Source organism: Oreochromis niloticus, linkage group LG23, assembly GCF_001858045.2.
Source record: "Oreochromis niloticus isolate F11D_XX linkage group LG23, O_niloticus_UMD_NMBU, whole genome shotgun sequence".
Classification (NCBI taxonomy): Eukaryota; Metazoa; Chordata; class Actinopteri; order Cichliformes; family Cichlidae; genus Oreochromis; species Oreochromis niloticus.
Genome location: NC_031986.2, coordinates 23796107 through 23817943, shown reverse-complemented (window position 1 = coordinate 23817943; position 21837 = coordinate 23796107). Strand labels below are relative to the sequence as shown.

General features: G+C 39.8%; 1 protein-coding gene and 2 long non-coding RNA genes across 3 annotated transcripts in view; all 3 read right to left on the bottom strand.

The window, feature by feature from the left end:
* Positions 1–21837, bottom strand: part of LOC106098971 (uncharacterized) — a 242365-nt gene that overhangs the window by 155335 nt on the left and 65193 nt on the right. The window lies entirely within an intron of this gene.
* LOC102077657 (uncharacterized) lies at positions 4491–5644 on the bottom strand. The gene is made up of 3 exons (XR_267073.4): positions 5586–5644; positions 5027–5434; positions 4491–4857 (listed from the first exon to the last, which is right to left on the bottom strand). It is a non-coding gene; the product is annotated as an uncharacterized LOC102077657 (long non-coding RNA).
* LOC106098980 (uncharacterized) lies at positions 15467–18763 on the bottom strand. Its single transcript, XR_001225296.3, has 3 exons — positions 18666–18763; positions 16947–17083; positions 15467–15553 (listed from the first exon to the last, which is right to left on the bottom strand). It is a non-coding gene; the product is annotated as an uncharacterized LOC106098980 (long non-coding RNA).

Below are 21837 nucleotides of genomic sequence, written 5' to 3'. Positions count from 1 at the left end.
AATCGTTGATCGCATGATTCTGTTCAGCTGAAGCAAGCCTCAGCACAGTGTTTCTGAAGCACTGTGTTAGTTTTTTTGACCCATGGGCAGGAGCTTCAGCTTCAAACAGGCCATTACCAGCTGTTGGAAAGTCTGTGTGTTTGCTCTTAAATGGTGCCACACTTGTAAAGAAAATGCATTTGTGTAGTGAGCAGCAGAGTTAAGTATGTGTGTTGGAGTCCTGAAGAAATCTCATTCTGCTACAGACTCTTGTTTGGAACTTCTGGTTCATCCAGTGCTGACATGCAGGTGCCCAATTCTATTGTAATGTACAACACAGAAGAGCATCTTTTCTTTTCTGTGGTAAATTGCTGTAAAAGCGTAATCTAAATGTTAAAACAAAATCAGAATTTTATAATATACTAAGCTTTGATCAATTTACCTAGTTTACATCACAACACTCTATATGTAGAGTATATCATGTAAAGTACAATTCATTTACCTGAGCTGTGAGATATAAGGCAGACACTGAAGGAAACTCAGTACTTCACTCTCTTCATGTGAGCAGCCTGTCAGCTCCACATGTTTCTTCTCTGGTTGGAGTTTCAGCACTTCCAGGAGGATGGAGGTCTTTCTGTCTGAGAGGTTTATGGACCAGACTGCAGGAGCTGACTGGAAAACTGACTGTAATGATGGAAGGACACTCAAGCCTGTTTTAATCTCATAGTACTTCACATGGGAGTACAGATCAAAAAGGAAATCACACCATATCTCTGTCAGAGGGAATGTTTTGTATCTGCACACTGATGATAACAGCTCCAGCATCTTCTCTCCTGTCTGCTGTTCTCTCTCTGCTGCTGCACAGAACAGATTCCCAAAAAACCTGGTTTCTTCTGAAGGCTCTGACAACTGAGGTATGACACTGAAATCATGAGTAAAAAAATGTGACATAGTTTTTAACTAAATAGAAATATAGTTTTTGAACAGAAAAAGTGATTCGATTACAAATTAATGTACATGCAAGATTAATTTCATATGCCATTATTGATGGCTGTTGGCAGAGCGCCGCCAACAGGGGCCCAGTGGGGGCACTGGCCAACTCCCAGTTTTCAATGTGCTACCAGAACTTTTTCTGAAACTTTACACATTTATTTCTTGCAATATGTCCACAGAGTCCTACTAACAGATTTCTTTCTTTGTCACAGCAACTTATTATTTATCATACAGAAACACAGTTTAACACGTGCCGTATTTTCCGCACTATAAGGCGCACTTAAAATCCTTTAATTTTCTCAAAAATCGACAGTGCACCTTATGTAATAATTCTGGTTGTGCTTACTGACCTCGAATAGATTTTATGTGGTACGCGACGCTCAAAAATCTGTCAAGAAATGTTTTAGTATGACTTTGCTAAGCTACGAAGCTGCACTGCTTGATGGATTGTCAGAGAATTACGGCTAACGTAGTCAGGCACCTCCCGGGGTAATCTGGGTCCAAAACTCCATCCTTTCAGGTCCCAAAGTCAAACGAACACTGCAGCATCACTAAGAGTTAAAAACTGTCTAAATTCTTTCATCTTTAATAAAATGATCAGCGTTGCTGCTTTACCAGGTGCAACAATTAAGTTTAACATCCAAGCATCCATGAAAACAGAATTTATTAAATTTAACTATGTTAGAAGTTAGCAGAAAGTTAGCAGAAAGTTAGCTCGCTAGCTTCCACCTAAACATGATATACCATGTTCTGACTGAAAGATTTCTGAAAAAGTTAAAACGTAAAGCTCTGCTATCACTTCCAACACAAATGAAGACACAAAACTAAACAGCAGTGACTTTTGTAGGGTCACTGAATTTGGACTAGCTGGTATATAATGATGTGCTACGTGATCGCTAGCGACACAGCTATGTTAGCATAACATAAACACAGTGAAGCTTGTGGATGAATGCTAACTTTTTTCCACTCAAAGGGGAGGGTTCCCGATGGTTTGGGACAAATGCAATCGCATGGCAGGATGTTTTAAACAGACCAAACTTCAGTCAGGAGAACAACTGAGATAATCCATCCAGAATACGAGGTTAGTCATTAATATACTGCAACAACATGGGAATAGAACAGCTGCGAGAGAATTCAGCATTAATGAATCAATGGTACGGAAGTGGAGGAAGCAAGAAGAATGAGTTGTGTAAAGTTTGGCTTATCTGACTGTTTTGTTTCACTTAATGCGTCTTATGTCATGGTCCTGAGTCTGACGACTCAGTGTTTTGTAGTGATGTGCGGATCGATACTGAAATATCGATTCCTCCGATACCAGTCATTTATGTTCTAGAATCGATTCTCACATTAAAATATTGATATTTTAGTAATTTAGGGTAAATTTGTAGTTTATCATTAACAGGAACACAGTGGAAAGGACCTATTTCATTCGGATTGTCTACATTGGATGGAACTACTTCCTCTTCCGCCTTTCATAGTCATGTGCGAAATACGGCTGTATAAATGTGTCGCAGCCCCTTGGCGTGCACACTCACAACAATGGCTGAGCGTAATTGGAGTCATGTGCGGACGTATTTTACATCCACAAACAGCCGAGACGTGGTTTGCGATACATGTGGCAAGAAAGTGAGGTGTTGTTGCAACACCAGAAATTTGTCAAACACCTCAGAGTAAATCCTATCACAGAATATGACGAGTGTATGTTGAGGCGAACTGAAGAGGAGGAGTGGACAGGGACAGGTGCTGCTAGGGCGAGACAGACGTCTCTCACGGAGCCCTTTAGTGCTGCAGGCAGGCAAGGTGTTCAAATAGCGCCCAACTTCAGTTTTTTATTTCTATATGATGAATTCTGCATTATTAAGTGATAAGAACAAGTAATCTGATGTCCTGTAATCATTATGACGCTATAATTTGAGATAGAATAAAAGATACAATAAATAAAATAAGTTTTTGTACAAAGTATCAGTATCGGATCAGTATCGTCGATACCACCCTGAATTTTACTTGGTATCGGATCGGAAAGGAAATCTGTGGTATCGCACATCACTAGTGTTTTGTGTTTCTTTATATTATTCTATGTTCTTGTTTATTCTGTTATATCTTTTGTTTAGATTTGCTATGTGTTAGGGTTTTGTTTCATGCCTGCCTGTGTTCCCTCTGTCTGTCCATGGTGTCACTGTGTCTGCTCGTGAGTCTGTCTGTTAAGTTCAGTGTCTTGTCTGGTCGTCTGTGTCTGTTAGTTTCCTGTTTTATTCTGAAGGTATTCGTCTCATCTGAGTATGTTCAGTTTAAGTTTCCCCTGTCTCGTCAGCTGTGATTTCTCCCAGGTGTGTTCCCCTCCTGTCTTCCATCCCTTGATTACTGCTTTATGTATTTAAGCCCTGCGTGTTCTCCTGCCTGTTGCCGGTTCGTCTGCATTAATCCCCTCCGTCATCCTGAGTGGTTTCCCTGCATCTGTCTGCGTCTCTCTGTCCTTCACCCCGTTTGGTTATCGTTTTAGGTTTGCTCTTTAGTTTTCCCAGTCTAGGTTTCCTCAGTTGCTTCTCATACCCCCTGTTGCTGTCTTTTTGCCACTTTGAAAATAAACATTCACTCATATCATCCATCCTTTGCCTGCGTTTTGGGTCCTTTAATAATTCCACACGGCTCATCCCACGAGCCGTGACACCTTATAATCCGTTGCGCCTTATGTATGAAAACAGATCCGTTCATCGACAGTGCGCCTTATGGTCCGAAAAATACAGTAATTTATTAACAGTGACAGAAATGAGAATTTAACTGGCATGGTCCACTTAAGATCAAAGTGGGCTTATGTGGCCCATATTGTGAAATAAATTTGACAACTCTGACATAAATTAGAAAAATGTCATTCATTTACCTGAGCTGTGAGATATAAGGCAGACACTGAAGGAAACTCCTCACTTCACTCTCATCATGTGAGCAGCCTGTCAGCTCCACTTGTTTCTTCTCTGGTTGGAGTTTCAGCACTTCCAGGAGGATGGAGGTGTTTCTCTCGGAGAGGTTTATGGACCAGACTGCAGGAGCTGACTGGAAAACTGACTGTAATGATCGAAGGACTCTGAAAGCCATTTCAAAGTCACTGGAGTAGAGGTCCAGCAGGAAATCACACCATATTTCTCTAAGAGGAAATCCTTTATATGTGCACACTACTATTAACAGCTCCAGTATCTTCTCTCTTGTCCACTGTTCTCTCTCTGCTGCTGCACAGATCAGATGGCCAAATAACCTGATTTCGTCTAAAGGTTCTGAGAATTCAGGAACAACACTGAAATCAAAGAATGAACTGTAAGATATGGATTTTTTAACAAACAGAGCAAAACATTTGCTTAAACAGTACAAAATGTGTTTGTTTATTTTACACACTAGAAAAATGTACAATGGTGCAATTTCTTATGAAGTTTAAGAATAATTAAATAAAAAAATAAACAAACACACATTGCAAAGACAATAATTTACCTGAGCTGTGAGATATAAGGCAGACACTGCAGGAAACTCCTCACTTCACTCTCTTCATGTGAGCAGCCTGTCAGCTCCACTTGTTTCTTCTCTGGTTGGAGTTTCAGCACTTCCAGGAGGATGGAGGTCTTTCTCTCTGAGAGGTTTATGAACCAGACTGGTGGAGTTGACTGGAAAACTGACTGTAATGATGGAAGGACACTCAAGCCTGTTTTCGTTGTATAATAGTACAGGTCCATTAGGAAATCACACCATATCTCCTGCAGAGGGAGATTTTTATATGTGCACACTGATGATAACAGCTCCAGTATCTTCTCTCCTCTCTGCTGTTCTCGCTCTGCTGCTGCACAGAACAGATTCCCAAAGAACCTGACTGCTTCTGATGATTCTGATGATGTAGTACTAAAACTGAAATCAAGAATATCGGCACATTTCATGAAAACTGTAGTATGAAAGTGAGTTGAAATATTTAATGCTTCTAGTATGAAATTTCGTACCTTGTTCTATTAACCGAAATGCTGAAGTACATCAAAGAGACTCTCATGAAAACATAAAAGCATAAAAGCTAATACTTTACCTGAGCTGTGAGACATACGGCAGACACTGAAGGAAAGTCCTCCCTTCATTTTCCTCATGTGACCAGCCTGTGAGATTTAGCTGTTTCTTCTCTTGTTGGAGTTTCAGCACTTCCAGGAGGATGGAGGTCTTTCTCTCTGAGAGGTTTATGGACCAGACTGCAGGAGTTGATTTGAAAACTGACCACAAGGGTGGAAGGACACTCAAGCCCATTTCAAGCACACTGGGGTAGAGGTCAAGTAGAAAATCACACCACTTCTGTTTAAGAGTGAATGTTTGATAGCTGCACACTGATGATAACAGCTCCAGTATCTTATCTCCTGTCTGCTGTTCTCTCTCTGCTGCTGCACAGAACAGATTCACAAAGAACCTGGTTTCTTCTGAAGGTTGTGAAGCCTGAGGCTTGAAACTGAAATTAAGGCAATATATATATGTTTTCAATGAAAGACTTAATCTGATAGCTTCTTTAAATGATGTTAATGTTCTTGGAATATTTAAATCTGCATAAGGAAGAAAACATCAAAGAGATACACAAATTAAAAAAAATGCTGACAATTTACCTGAGTTCTGTGATATAAGGCAGACACTGAAGGAAACTCCTCACTTCACTCTCTTCATGTGAGCAGCCTGTCAGCTCCACGTGTTTCTTCTCTGGTTGGAGTTTCAGCACTTCCAGGAGGATGGAGGTCTTTCTCTCTGAGAGGTTTATGGACCAGACTGCAGGAGCTGACTGGATAACTGAATGTAATGATGGAAGGACACTCAAGCCTGTTTTAGTCTTATAACAGAACAGATCAAGCAGTAAATCACACCATATCTCTTTAAGAGGGAATCCTTTGTATCTGCACACTGATGATAACAGCTCCAGTATCTTCTCTCCTGCCTGCTGCTGTCTTTCTGCTGCTGCTGCACAGATCAGATTTCCCAAGAATCTGATTTCCTCTGAAGGTTCTGATAACTGAGGAACGAATCTGAAATCATACAGATTCTAAATATAACAGATAATATTCTTGAAGACATACAATAATTTGATTGAGCAGCTGCTAACTTAAATAGATATCCAACACATTTACCTGAGCTGTGAGATATAAGGCAGACACTGCAGGAAACTCCTCACTTCACTCTCTTCATGTGAGCAGCCTGTCAGCTTCACTTGTTTCTTCTCTGGTTGGAGTTTCAGCACTTCCAGGAGGATGGAGGTCTTTCTCTCTGAGAGGTTTATGGACCAGACTGCAGGAGCTGACTGGAAAAATGGCCTCAAACCCTGAAAGTCACCTAAAAACTCTTTGCTATTCACATATTGAAACAAATCAAGAAAGATGTTGTCTACGTCCGTTTTAACAGGAAACAATGGGAGGAGCATCTTCACTACATTGTAGAAGTTTGGTCCATCATGAAGTGCTGCTTTCAGGCATAAATCCATGAACAGCCTCTTCTGCTCCCTCTCCAGTGTCCCATGGTATTTCTCCTGGCTCCATGAAACTGGACCTCTGAAGCTGAATAACAGAGAATTTCACATGTACAAACACATTTGTGTTAATCTTAATCTTAAAAAAAAAAGAAAAAGAATTCACAGCAGGGAAGAGACACAGGGTCCGTGCCATGCTGTAGTACAAATACCACAAAATCTATGAAGGATATTTTGTGCAGAATGTCAGTGCTTGTACAAACCCAATTCTAATAAAGCTATGATGCTGTGTGACATATAAATACAAACAGAGTAATATGATTTGCGAATCTCATGAAGCTGTATTTTAGTCATCATAGAACATAAAAAAACATATCAAATGTTGCAAATTAATTAGATGGGAGCAAAATGTCTCCAAAAAGTTGGGATGAGGCCATGTTTACCACTCTGTAGCACCCCCCTCTTCTTTTATCAACAATCACTAAACACCTGGGATCTGAGGAGTGTTGTCCCAGTCCTGTCTGATAGAGGATTCAAGCTACTCAATAGTTCTGTGTGTACTTTGTTTTAATTTTTTTATTTTGTCATGTGTCAACTGGTGAAAGGTCTGTACTCCAAGAAAGCCATTTCACCACCTGAACTATTCTACTATGATGCCATGCTGTTGTGCAGCATGTTGATGCAGTATCTGGTTTAGTATTATCTTACTGAAATATGTAGGGCCTTCCCTAAAAAAAGTCATTGTCTTTAGGTTAAAGGCATATATTGCTCTAAAACCTGTTTATAAGTTTTAGCATTGATGATGCCTTTCTGTTTGAGCAAGCTGCAGATTCCATGCAGCTCTATACTGTCAGAGATGCAGACTTTTGAACAGAGGACTAAGTACTTTAGTCTAGGGCTGGGTATCGTCACTGATTTCTAGAATCGATTCGTTTCCGGGCAGCACGGTGGCATGGTGGTTAGCACTGTTGCCGCACAGCAAGAAGGTCCTGAGTTCAATTCCACCATCAGGCCGGGGTCTTTCTGTGTGGAGTTTGCATGTTCTCCCCGTGTTTGCGTGGGTTCCTTCCGGGTACTCCGGCTTCCTCCCACCGTCCAAAGACATGCAGTTTGAGGGGATAGGTTAATTGGATAATCCAAATTGTCACTAGGTGTGAATGTGAGCGTGAATGGTTGTCTGTCCCTGTGTGTTGGCCCTGCGACGGACTGGCGACCTGTCCGGGGTGTACCCCGCCTCTCGCCCTATGGCGGCTGGGATGGGCTCCGGCCTCCCCCGCGACCCTGGAGAGGATAAGCAGAAGCGAATGGATGGATTCGTTTCCGATTCACAAGGTCCCGAATCGATTCGATTCGATTCAATTAAATTCGATTTAAATCTGGGAAATTTTGACAGTCAGAAATATTATAATTCAGATCAGTACATTTACATATTTTTGTATCTATAAAAAGGAAGCTGACACACGCAAGACTTTATCAAAGGTGTAAGCGTCACATCAGATGCCTTTGTGTCAAAGTAGCTGAAGATAAAACAGAAAAACATGAAGGTGGTTTTCCTGGCCTGGGATTTTATAAAAATATTCTGCAGTACATCAAAAACGAAAGTAAACCATTAATCAACATATGAACATTACCTCTGACGTTACAGCGGTTTTATTAGAGACACGGCTAAGCGTTTTGCATTTTGCATAATTTTAAAAAGTTTAAATTTGTTCAGTATTGAACGGCAGAAATTAGGTTTTCTTTTCGGAAGTATGTAAAACGAAAAAAAGGAAAAAACAGCGGCGGACAGCGCTGTAAACAACGGTAGACTTGTGCGTAACAACCAAGCGAATAATGCAGAAAACAGATTTTTAGACGGGAAACTGTTCTTGAAGTACAGAGAGAGAGAGAGAGAGAGCTGTGCATGAAGTGTGATTTTTATCGTGGTGGAAGCAAAACAGTAAAAGTCAGAGTGATTTCATGACGACGTTTATGTGAAGCGTAGTTTGGATCTTCTTTTGCTGCTGGTTCGGTCAATATTGTTTGGAGAGAGATAAAACTAACAGCTTTAGAATCAGCGCAAAAAGGGCGTGAACACAAAGCGCGGACCCGCCGACAGATCAGAATCAGCGAGCTGTCGGCTTTCAGCCCCGACCGTGTCCGTGCAGTTGTTGTGCCAAAAAGTGATTGTCTGCCAGAAAGTGATTGCCGTCCGCGGGAGCGCGCGCAGCCGCTTAAAGCAGCAGCGCCCGTCGGGTGAGAAAGGCGACATCTCACTGATTCTGATCCGCGGGTCCGCGCTGTGTGTTTACGTCCTTGTGCAGAATCCGTGTACCTGCTCTCATTTACTGTTTTGGCTGTTTGGTGGTTGTTGAAATTTTGTGAGGTTTCACCTGAGATTCTGGCTTTTCGGGCAAAATAAATTTATATTAAAAAATCGATTCAGGATTTTAATGAATCGATTTCACGTTATCCAAGCCAGAATCGATTTTAATCGATGAATCGATTATTAAAACCCACCCCTACTTTAGTCCAGAGGATGAGGGGTCCAAATTTTCTAGAGAAGACAGCAATGTTTCTGGAGCAGTGTTTCATGTTCTCATATGTCTTCTTTACATGATCTTATATGAGCTTTTACATGTGGAGTTAAACCAAATATCATGGTAAAGTGTGTTATAGACATGGTGGTCCACTGTGTCCATTTCACATTTTCCCTCTCCAAAGTGTGAAGTGGGCACACATGCAGAAGTTCCAGTACCAGCAGGGGGAAATAATATATCTATATCTATCAATATATATATAAATATTTATATTTATACCATATATATAATCTTATTTTGTCGGTCACAATATATTAAATATAACTTATTTTTAAATCATACATATTAAAGTCAGACATTCTTTTAGATTACTGCTCCTTAGTGTCTCACTCACTCCCCCCTCCCATCCTTCTCTCTCACATCAACAACACACAGCCTCTGAGGCCATCTTGTAGCTTAAACAAGCCACTCTATACGAAATGTCAGTGAGATGCCTGTTATTAGAATCATTTCATAGATGATATTTTCTTTTTCATTATATTGGTTAAATTTAGACCTGATTCAATTTTTATTTTAATGTGTTTTAATTAAGCGTGATTAAATATCAGTAAAATCATGTATAAATTATGATTTTGTGTTTTGTGTCTGGCAGTGTAGCAATCACAATTGTTGTCTGAAGCCTAAAAAATGTCAAACAGATTTATTTTCACTACTGAAGCATTACAACATTTGCTGTAATTGTCCACTTGGTAGTTATATTTTATTAAAACTTTACTAGGATTTTTTATTTTGAGTTATTACAATCACAATGGACAGGACAGGGGGATGGAAAAGAAAAAGAAGAAAGAAACATTGGGGAGAAAATTAACAGAAAGAGAGGGAGAGAAAAATAGAGGAGAAGAAGAAGGCTAGAGAGAAAAATAGAGAGAGAAAACACTGATAATCTGCACCTGTTGAAAAGAAAAGTAGAAGAAGCTGGTGTCAGCACTGCTCCTCCCCAGAACCCTCAATGTCTACAGGCAATTTAAAGTTGTCGAATAAAAGCTGTCGAATAAAACTCAGACACAGGCAGCCATGTGATTGAGCGGGAGGAAGAAAGCAATTAGTGATGGGGACGAAAGGACCTGGATGAAAAACCCCTATGAGTGAAAGACCTAGGCAACAGTTCATCCTGCCTGGGATAGGGTCAAAAGGGCCCCACCCTGCTGCAAGGCACAGGGAATATGCCCAAGGGCGAAAGTTTGGTGAATGAGCCTAAATCTATGGGGTCCGGATAGACAAAGCTCACAAAAAGAACACGGGCTCACCCTCCTGTATTGCCACTATCTACAGGAGGCACTGAAGGAGTCGGATGCAGTGTGTGCTGGGCGGTTGCAAGGCGTGGAGACATTGGCAAACCGATCCCCAGCTACCGAGACTAGCCAGTGGGACATGAAAATTTACGTCTCCGGTGGGGTAAGGATGCTGAGTAAGTGCATGAGGCTGAGAGGTACCGGCCAGATACAGTTGGGCTCACCTCAACACATGGCTTGGGCTCCAGAACCAGTCACCCGGAGAGGGGCTGGACTGTCTCAATCTGGAGTTGCCCTTAATGAGAGGACGCAGACTGGGGTGGGTTTTTTAGTATGTCCTCTGCGTGCTGCCTGTACATTGGAGTTTTTCCTGGCGGATCAGAGGGTTTGGTTCCCTGCACCTTTGCTCGGGAAACAGGTCCTGATTATCATCTGCGCTTACAGTTTAGAGTACCTGGACTTCTTGGAGTCCCTATGTGTGGTCTTCGAGGGTGCTCCACCTGGGGACTCTGTCATCCTACTGTGATACTAAAATGTTAGATTTTGTTTGGTTCACAACAGGTTTTGATATTTAATAGGTTTTGTGTTCTATTGTGAATAAAATAAAATATGGGTTTATGAGAGTTCCAATTTGTTTTTATGTAAATTCTAAATAGCATCCCTGAATTCTGAACTTTTTTAGAATTGGGGTTTCATAAATGAAATTAAAACTAACAAATTAGACATTCAGATTCAACAAGCACCATGAGCCCAGCCTGAGGCCTCTTGGATTCTATGAAATGTAAGACTTTAGATTTAATCACATTGTCCAGCTTTCAGTTAAAAATTTAAAGCTCCTCTCCTATTTTTTTACATGCCACCACAAAATAAGTCATAACTTAAAAAAAAAAAATTAACAGTCACAGACTATAAAAATAAGCAGGTACATAATTATTTGCAAGCAAAAGCTACATACCTGACTGAGCTGATGAACGGGAAAGCCTTTAGCAGAGACTCACACTGACAGGCAGGAGTTTCCTTGTCCCAGTAGAGGCAGACATTAACCTTTGTAGGCATCCTCTGCATGACTTCCACAGCTCTTTCAAACAGCTGCTTTTCACCATCAACTGGAAGGTGAAGGTTTCCATCTAGGCTGAGTAAGGTTACAAAGTCCATCTGCTCTTCACTGATAAGAAAAAGCTCCCACAGCTGTCGAGGCAGAGAGTCAGACCTATAATTGAAAGAAGAGATCATTACCTCATTGTAAAACTAACCAAGAATATGAGTCTTATTACAGGCTGTAACCTAAGCAGTAATATAACCCTAAAACTACATGTTCATTCTTACCATTGGACATTTTCAAGGCATCCGAATAGCTGTCTCATTCCTTGTTCTGATATGATCACGTCCTCGAGGTTCAGCCTTATTTTCCTTTCTTTTGACTGAGTGACCACATAGGCCACAGCACAGCAAGGGTAAGGATCCAGACTCTCTCCACTGAGGTCAAGATGGTAGTCCAGTTTGTCCAGAAGGTAGATGCATGCTTCAGGACTCTGGGACTCATACAAGCACTGGCATAAGAACAGTATGTCAACATGGAGCCCACTGTCCTCAGTATCAGCCTCTTCTTGCTCACACAGATGAGGAAGAAATGTGTTTATCAGCTCCTTGAAGAACCAGTTAGATGTATTCTTCAGGTCCTGATCTGGAATCAGATGCTTCATCAAACTTGGGCTCTTCTCATTCAACAGTCGACACATGAAGGGGATCAGATGTTTCATGTGCTTCTTCTCCTCTGTGAGGCACTGCTGAAAAACATCTCTGATTTTATCAGGATTCTTCTTTTTCTTTTTTTCTTTCTTCAGGAGCCACAGTGCTGCAAAAAACTCCTGCACTGTGTAATGGAGAAATGCATATGTGGTTATTGTTTCAGTTGGGGCCACCTTGATAAGAAGTGGTTTCAGGAAGGACAGGACACAGCTGTCGTCACAGGTCAGGTCTGTCAGGTTCACGGTTTTTTGTTGGGTTGCAAGAAAAGCAGCTTCAGCCAGAGACAGAATTTCTTCTGTCTTGGTTTTGATGAAGAAATTCAGCTTTTGGTTCTTAGTTCTGCTGTTTATCTGAAGGCAATATCGAACAATATTGATGTATATCTCAGTTATTGTACATGGCTGTGGAGCATCTTTTGATGAAAAGCAAACAGCCATCATCAGTGCATACATGGGGACATGACAAAGAGTTACCAGCTCCACGCTACTCAAAACTTTCTTCTGATCTTCACCGAGTGTTGCAGATAAGTATGTTTTTATAGTCTGCTCACTAAAGCCTTTCACCTCCACTCTGTCAAAGTCCCCAGAAAACAACTTTTTATCCTCATCATCTGGTCTGCATGTTATGATGATCTTTGCGAGAGGTAGTAATTTGTTCTTTAAAATTTTTGTAACCACTGGTGAAGAGAGATCTGTGAGTCCATCAAAAATAATTGTAACATTGTCAGAGTTCCTCTGTATGTCCTGTAAGACCTCATCTTTGCCTTCATCTAGATCACAAAAAAAGCTGAAAAGAAGTTCCTCCAAATTTTTGGCGTTCATGATCTGTGCTGTTTCCCTCATGTCAAAGTAAAACATGTAATCAAGCTCTTTGCTTTCTCTTTCTGCCCAGAGTCTCAGCATTTCATGAGTCAGCGCTGTCTTTCCAATTCCAGGTTTTCCAACCAAGAGAATGTTTCTATCTGTTTTCAGCAGCACAGTGGGGGAAATGGTGGGTTTCTCCTCAGGGATGTATGTCCTCAGTTTTTTAGGGCGACTCAGCTTGCTTTTCCTTTTTTTTAATTTTTTTATTTTAGATGGACAAACACTTTCCTCTGTGTCTAATATAAGTGATGTGTATGACAGATCAGGTCTCTTGTTTCCTTCAAACCAATTTTTACTTGCTGCCCAAAACTCATTTGACTTCTCTTTTGCATTTGACTTTAACATTTCCTGATATTTGTGGCATGACCTTGGCCCTAAAAACAGTGAGAAAACAAATTCACTATGAATTAAAGCAGTTGTAACAGATACATTTATCCAATGCATTAAAGTGCAGTTCGTCAGTACATCAAAGCTTTTATTATCAAGATTTAACTGCAACATACCTTGTAAGTAGTTTGTATCGACTTGTGTCTCCTCCTTGAAGGAAAAGCAGCTGATCCAATGATGCAGATCAAACTTGTTGGTCTCAGTGGAAGCATCGCTGTTTTTCTCAGGAAGAAGAAGCAGTTTCTCTAAAGTCCTCTTCCTTGTCATGTCAATAATCTTGAGTAACTCATAGCAGGCTGCTTCCCCTTTTTTTATGACTGAGATCAGTGTTGTTCTTCTTTTGTCTTCATCAGTTTTCTCTGCCTTTATATTGCTGACTTCTTCATCACCAAGAACTCCTTTCTCATTCAAGTTCTCCAAAATCACAGAGAGATTCTTTAATCCACTTATAAGGTGGCGTTTGACACTCGTGACATAGTCTAACGCGGACTGTGATGTGCAGGCCATGTTTCCTTATGTGTACAGGCTGACCCAACTTCACTGACCTGGAGATCAAAATACTAATTTAAAAATGTTCATTTAAACAGTTTAACTATATTTGAACTGTTTATAGTTATTATATTATTGATGTATTAGGTTTTATATATATATATATATATATAATTTAAACCAAATGAATATTTACAGCTTAACAATGACTTGCAATTCAATAAAATTAGCAATTCGATAATATTGAGAATAATGCTGCAATAATATACAGTGATAATAGTCAACACAACATAATATAACAGTCTGTCTGTAAACCTAGATAACAAACTGCAGCTTGCTTTTTACAATTTAACAAATATATAAGAATGTAGGAAACCTTCAAAGAAAACTTCAGTCACATCTAGTCAAAAATATAAAAATATAATCTGAGTATAATCTACAATTTCTCCAGAAGAAATGGTAACATTTTAAATTGATGTATTTACCATCCTTGTGAAACATGTTGTGTCTGCCAACATGGTTGGTGCTGTTAACCTTATGATATGTTGTCTCTAGCCACTTTGTTAGTACCTGCTAATTTTATCCCTTTGTAGATTTTTGCTAAGTGGAATTTTAGTCTTGCAAATGTGTTCGTCTAATACACTTTTCAGTCAGACAGAGGGGAGAGGGGTCTTCATCCATGTGAGACTCGCTGCTGTGCAGTCCTCCAAGACCCTGCCTGCGCAAAGTGGATAATGTATGCAGCTGCCCAACGCTGATTGGTTGACAGGTGGGCTGAAATAGAGCAGGGAGTAATAGCGGAGTTCACCAGTAATGAGAGAAATACGAAAACCTATCTGATGATGAGTGCCATCTAAAATTTCCTCAGAAGTCAATGTGCCATATGATTGCATTAGCAATAAATTTAATAACGCTCTATATGAACAGTTACACACTATATAGAACAACTTTCTAGAGTTATATTTGTTCGCAGAATAGTTATCAGCTATTTTGAAACAAAAAAAGACACTTTTTATCCATAACAAGAACTCCATAAATGAACTGTACAACAGAAAATGCAAATGCTAATTATGGTCTCCTCACAACAATGATAAGAAAAATAAACTGTGCCAATATGGCATGTTTGTTAATACAGAGATACACATGCTTTTTTTTTTTTTTTTTTTTTGCCACCTGTCCTGTTTGGTACTTTTGCCATCAGAATTATTTTCTGAAGACCAAGAAAGATGCCCAACGCATTTACTATACCAAGTGGACCATCCCAGCCGTATTGGTCCATTTGATTGACCTTTTTATTGTTTATTTTATTTTATTTTCAGTTGTTACATACGGAACAGACATGACTGGAGGAAAGGAAAGGGAGAAAGAACGAGAGGGAGGAAAGAAAAACAGCAGGGAAGAGGAACAGTGATTAAGGGCACAGAAAAAAAAGGTGGGAGGGCAAAAAATACATACACATACTAATGTGATCTCTGGTCTCCCACTCAGAGACACAGGTCTCTGAGTGTCCAGCATTCAGACGGCTACCTGAGGACACTCTTCATGTGAGAGAAAATCTGCTTACACAGATATGTAGAGCCAAATACTGTCAATAAGGCCTCTACAATGTTCTGAAGACAGTTAAACTTGTCAGGTAGTGATGTCCAGCAGGTGAAAATGCAAGCTCCCTGAACACGCACAGCTATGGATTCCAGCTGCGTTCGTAGTTCTGCAAACTTTGACCCCACAGAGTCGAGCTTTTCAGTTCAATCAGCTGCATTTCGATGTCCTCTGTGTCCAGCCAGTTAATGCGAGACAAATCCAGCTACTCATTAAAGCTTCCTGGTTTGATCAGAAGAGAAAACATTGGTCCATACACCTGAAAGTCCCAAAAACACTTTGTGAATTCTGTCTCGAGTCTACAGATGTAACCGTGTATTTCCGTGGTGCTGATGCTGCACTGAGCTGACAGCTCCTGAAGCTTTTGAAGGTCGTAATGTTGACATTTCAACATCGCTTGAAAAAACTGCCAGCTAGCAACGTCCCTCTCACCGGTAGGCTAAGTTATTTTTAGCCAATTACAAGATGAATCTGGTATTTGGGTTGTTAGCTAAGATACTGTCATTAAGAAGTGGCACAACTAATGTGTCTATGCGAGCTATTTTGCGATGTGCACTGCGGGGCCGGCCATTTATTTTTTAATGCACCTTCTCAGATTAATTCACTGCGTGCTGTGCCATCAGTTAACCCTTCACGTGCCAGCTGTGGCACGCGTGCCCAGGGTTGCCGACCCCTGTTATAACTTTTGAGTTTTTGTTATAGGATAACGTTGGAGGGAGTATATAAATGAAACTCGCAGGATTGCCTTGGTGAGCTCTTGCATAGACATTTATTGCGCATGCTATTGGCTTCTTTCAAGTAAATAAATGCATTGGAGCTTGTTACTCTGTCTGCTTCATACAGGAATTTTCTTTCACACTACAGCTGTTTCCTGATGAGCCACTCAGACCCAATACCAGATTACTCCTGATTTCCCAGTAATTTAACACCTGAGGCAACGTCTGTCATTTTGGAGGACACCCAGAAACTGCATGCAGTCTTACAGATGCAGTTCAGCTCCAATGCTACCAAGCTTGGCACCCTGCTTACATACCTGCTTCCCCAGTGTTAATCCCAGTCTACTTTGTTAAGGCCCATAGCAATCCACTTGTATACCACCTAATGCATTAAGGGAGAGGAGGATGTGAATTGTCTGGAAAGGGAGTTATTATCACTGTCCAAATGAATGTTGAAGTCAGCAAGGACCGTCATGTTAGAAGAAAGTACAGAGAAATGAGTAAGAAGAGCAGCAAAGTCATTAAAAAAATACTTCTTTGGCTTAGGTGGTTGGTAAACAGTATATATGATTTTAGGAGTATGTAGAGGGAACTTTAAAGTGGTGAATTCAAATGAGTGAAAGATGGGAACAGAGACAGGAAGAACTTTCCAGGGCTTGCAATGGATCATCACAAAACACCTGTTCTTCCCCATGCCGCAAGTATGACAGGTTCAAAAAGACTCAGATGGAGTGGCTTCATTGAGTGAGAAAAGGTCTCTACTCTGTTGCCATGTTTCAGTCAATAAGTCTAACTTACAGTCAGAGAGGAGATCCTGGACAAGATGCCCCTTGCCAGTGAGTGGATGTTTAATACACCAAAGTTGATGCTGATGTTACTGTGTTTGACTGTGGAGCTACCTGATCAAGCTAGGGGGTTAACATCCTGGCTGGTGTTATGGGAAGTATGATGAGTTGCAGACCAGGTGGACTTCATTGGGTGAGTGTTGTCATGGTTTAAACTTCGTCCAGATAGCAGCAGCAGGAGAACTAGCAGCCTGAAAAAAAATGAGAAAAATCCAGGACAGGATTACTCTTAAATACTCATTTGTTGTTGTTGTCCAGCAATTATACAGAGTGAAAAAGAGTGAAAAAGCATCTAACGGGGGAGATACTACGGTCTGATGTTTTATTTTGTTTTCCACATAATAACTTAATACTTGATGTTGAATAAATTATTTGTTGCATTTAGTTAACTGTAGTTTTGGTGTAATGTGCAAATTTATTTGTAGACAATGTTTTGAAAAAGATCACATGTTTGCTTGTTCAAATATGTTAAAAATCATCAGCTTTTTATCAGTTTTTTATAGTGATATAATTTAACATTAATTTAGACTGCATTAGAACATTTATGTCACATATTTATAAAACATTTGGAATACAGACCGAACTTTATTAACAACTAAACAAATTCATTTGTAAAATATGAAGATATTTATATACTTTAGATGGTGCAAAAGAGTTTTTATTTTCAGTACTTTCACGTTTGAAAGAAAAAACAACTTGCATGTTAGAAAATAAATGAGAGAAATGAAGCTGCTATTAAAATGCAAGTCTTCAGCATCAGGACACTGATATCAGCAGCAAGTCTTCAGCATTGAAAAGTGTGAGCTATATTTTTACTCCCACACTAAAAGTTTAGTTAGGTTTCATTTGTAAATGCTTGTTGCATCTCCAATTAATAACAATAATAATACTACTACTACTAATAATAATGATGATGATGATGATGATGATGAACTTTGCACTTATAAATCTGAATTTAAACTTCATTATAACAGTGTAACAGCTGTACACAAACGAGGATAACTGCCACCACCATGTGACCGACTTCCATAAGCTGGCAGTTGTGGAGGCTGCCTCCAGTTCTTCCGGGTGGACACAGAGGCATTCCCGAGCTAGCAGTGGTTAGCGTGGTTAGCTCCCAAATGACTGAGCATGAGAGGCTCGTTTACAGAAAGCTGCGTTTATAGGCTTGATCCCAAAACATGTCTACGCGGTCTAACCACAGATCTCCGTTTTTCTCTCTGAGCGTCTCTAACACTGTTTGTGTTAATGATCCCGGAGATTTTAATTTGTAGCATTTGGAAATTGACAAAGTACAGGGCTGTTGATCCGAATAAAACTTCCTTATTTACCAACAACATCACAAAGTTACAGGAAGCCCTTTGTTTCAAAATAATGTAAACAAAGGGTTTATATGGTTTATACGTCGAAACGAAAAAGGCCCTTTACCTCTCATACCACCTTAATTTAACAAACACTGAGCTCCTCGGGTTAGCCTACACATGCGGGTCATTTACCATAAAGGACATAAAACGCGGATCTCCAAACGGACAGTCAGAAAGTTTAAACCTGAAGTTTAAAGAGCTAGAAATGACGCAGTGAGTTATTTATAAATATTTATGATGTTATTTTAAATTTCCAGTTCTCCTCAACAGCTGGTGACCTCTGTGCGGAGGTGATGTGGAAACCACAGGTCTGTAAAAAGTCTGTACGGTTTCGTGTCACATTTAGAAACAACCTTAAAACGAAGTTCCTGCAGTTTGAAAACTGTCCATCTCTTCCTTATAATCTTACCTGTGTGATGCTGCTCTCTGCCTCCAGATATCATAAAAACTGTTTTCTTTTGGCAGTCTCTCAAAACTCTGTTCAGGCTGAGCTGCTTTCACTTTCACTTTCTGTTAATGCTTTTAGGATCCACTAGATGTCACCATTAGAACACAAAACATCAGCTGACAACCAGCCCTGTAAAAACCACAGTGTGGAGTACTGGAAATGATGAGGAAATAAACACTACTGTAAGAAGAGTGAAGGCAATAAGTAACATTGCTGGAAATATAGTTTTACATATCTGAAAACATTTTCAGTAAATAAAAACTTTCAAAACTTTCAAGTTAATCAATGTAATTTAGATTTATATTTTTTCTTTCTTTTTGTCACAGTTTGTGCTTAAGTATTTATTTATTTATTTATATACTTTGAAAAAGATACCAGAAGAAGATGAGGTAAGAAGCCAATCCTTGGGAAAGAAACTATTCTCTATTTTTCACCAGCTTGGACTCACATGAATGATCTTCAGTGGTGCCATAATGAGACAGGTCAGTAAAACAGACTTGTTCACCTGGCTAACTCACAATGGTAACTGATTCTTTTATTTAGAGCATTTTCAAGTTTATACATGTACAAGTTTATTAAGCTGTACATTATTATTTAATATGGCTCTACTGTACTGAAGTTTAATCAGAATCTATAGAGCTCTCCAAGACCCTCAAAGAAACCCAACAATGGGCAGCCTACTTTTTTTCTGTTTAAAACAGCTCCAGCTGACCTTAAATCCTTCAGTTTCTTTCTGTTAAAGATGCAGAAAATACGAAGCCACGTTTGGATTACAAGAGCAAAACATATAAAGGTAGAAAGATATTTAAACTTGCGGAATCAGTAGCTCATAAGTGAAGAGTAACTTTCCAACTATCCGAATGGAGACAAGAAGCGATCCGAGCCGGACAGATAACACGTCTCACTAACTTTTCTCTCCGGCAGGACATTTGCCTCACCTGCTAATAAAGCTGCTTCACTGTAATATCACCAAGTCAAAAACAGTAACTTCCCTTTTAAAATATATTTTAGAAGTATGTGAGTTACATAAAATTCCTTTTTCTCTTTTTTTTTGTCTTCAAAATATGAGAAAAAACTCCTTCACCTCTCATAGTTCTTCATTTTAACACAAATGCCAACCAGCCTATGTAGGTGTCAGATTCTGCAGCTGCAGACTTTGTGGAGTTTGTGGTGTGAACCCAGAAGCAGATGCATGGAAGCAAAACTACATCTTAACCAAGAGCCAGCCGTTTATTTAAGGCTGGTGAAGAATACAAAACAAATGGCAGACGAAACTAACTAGAACTAAACTGGGAGAACTAAAATACTAAACAGTAGAGACATAGATCATAAAACCTGAACAACCTGGAACGTGACATGAGAAGAACATACAGTCTGACAAGGGACAAAGGGAAACCAGACAGAATATATACAGAAGGGTGACGAGAGAAGTGAAAACACTTCACCCTCGAAACAAGAAAAGAAACAAACATGGAGGCACGTGACAGAAAAGAGATACTAAACACAAGGACATAGGACTAGGACCCTTTACCACAATGTATCTACAGTTCATTTCCATTCCTTCAGATATCTAGTGCAAAAATAACAGGAAGGTGAAACACTGGAGATTAAAAGTCTAGATTCTGAATATTTCACTGAGTTATATAAGATTACAGTTTTTCTCCATAGAGGGGAGGCAGTTTATGGGAACCAAAGGGTAGGGCTGTGTGCTTTCTTTACTCATGAATGAGAGAAACAGCTGAAAAGTAAAGCTTAAAAACTGTCCACCTCTTCGTCATGAATCTTACCAGTATGGTACTAGTTCAGTGTGTCCAAACATCACAGAGACCACATCTTTTAGGACCGTTCCTCTTTGTCTGCATCCATAAGCCGTGGATAGTAAAAAAAAGAAACAAAAACATGCCGGCTGCTGTTTTTCCTTTCACTTTGCTTGATCGGGAAGTAGGAAGTACTTGTAGGATTCACTAGATGCCGCCATTGTATGAAAAACTAGGCCATAAATCACCACTTTTCCAACCCGTCTGGTTAAGAAATTATGTAAAAATTGCTGTTTAAACACAGGGGCGCATCTAGAAGGGTGGCATGGAGGGGCATGTGCCACCCTAAAATGATCCCTTGCCACCCCAAGTGCCAACCTAGTTTTGCATATGACAGTGTTGTTTATTAAAGTAAGATAGCATTAACACTTTGAGCATACTTACAGTTAACAGTGAATATAAATGCTAAAACTGAATATATTGCATAGTGTTCCCCCGTCCACCAATAACAAATGGTTGAGACCATAGTGCAGACCGGCTTCTTTGGAGCAAGCGATGCCTATGATTGTGTCAGAGCACATTTTGAACAACACCATGGGAATTTCAGAGTTCACACAGGTGGTTGGTGGTTGCACTCTTGAAATGGAATGAAGGTGAGTGTTATTAACCCTCTGGGGTCCACAGACACCACCTCCAAATCACATGACTGATTTAAGCTGCAACTGCTGCAGTCTCAGCCAGTGTTGAAGGTTCAGACTTCAAAGTATACACCGGTTTTTAAATTTTAATGAAAGGTCACTAAATCCAGAGTTATGATAAAAAAATATAGAAGCCATGCTTTTTGCTAAATACTATTGTCACAGTTTTTTGTTGTTGTTGTTGTTTGTTTTAAAAGCATTTTCTAAGGTCAGCGCGAAAACAGTAAAGAAAAATGTACCATGTCGACCAATTTTTAAAAAGTCAACACGTGGGATTTGGTTGTTTAGGAAGAGGGGGCAGAGAGACAGAGCAAGCGAGTGACAGAGAGAGAGATAGCGAGTTTTGAGATGGGGGAGATTTGTGACGTTTAGCTTGGAGTGCATAGTGTGCGTTGTGTAGTTAGTCTGTTGTGTTGTTTTTGTGTCAATGAGGGCACTAATGACTGTCACAAATGCAGATTGCAATGTTTGTAGGGCATCTTATTGCAACACCTGATTGTTCTCTCATTTTAGTTACAGTAGTTTTTTTAATTGGTTGCACAAAATTAAAAAACGCCAGGTGTACTGGCTGCATTTTTAGATAAATAGTTGTATATGTTTACAAAATGTGTGCATAAGTTTTCAAAATGTACATTTATATTTGCATTTCAGCTTATAAAAATAATTTACTCAACATGT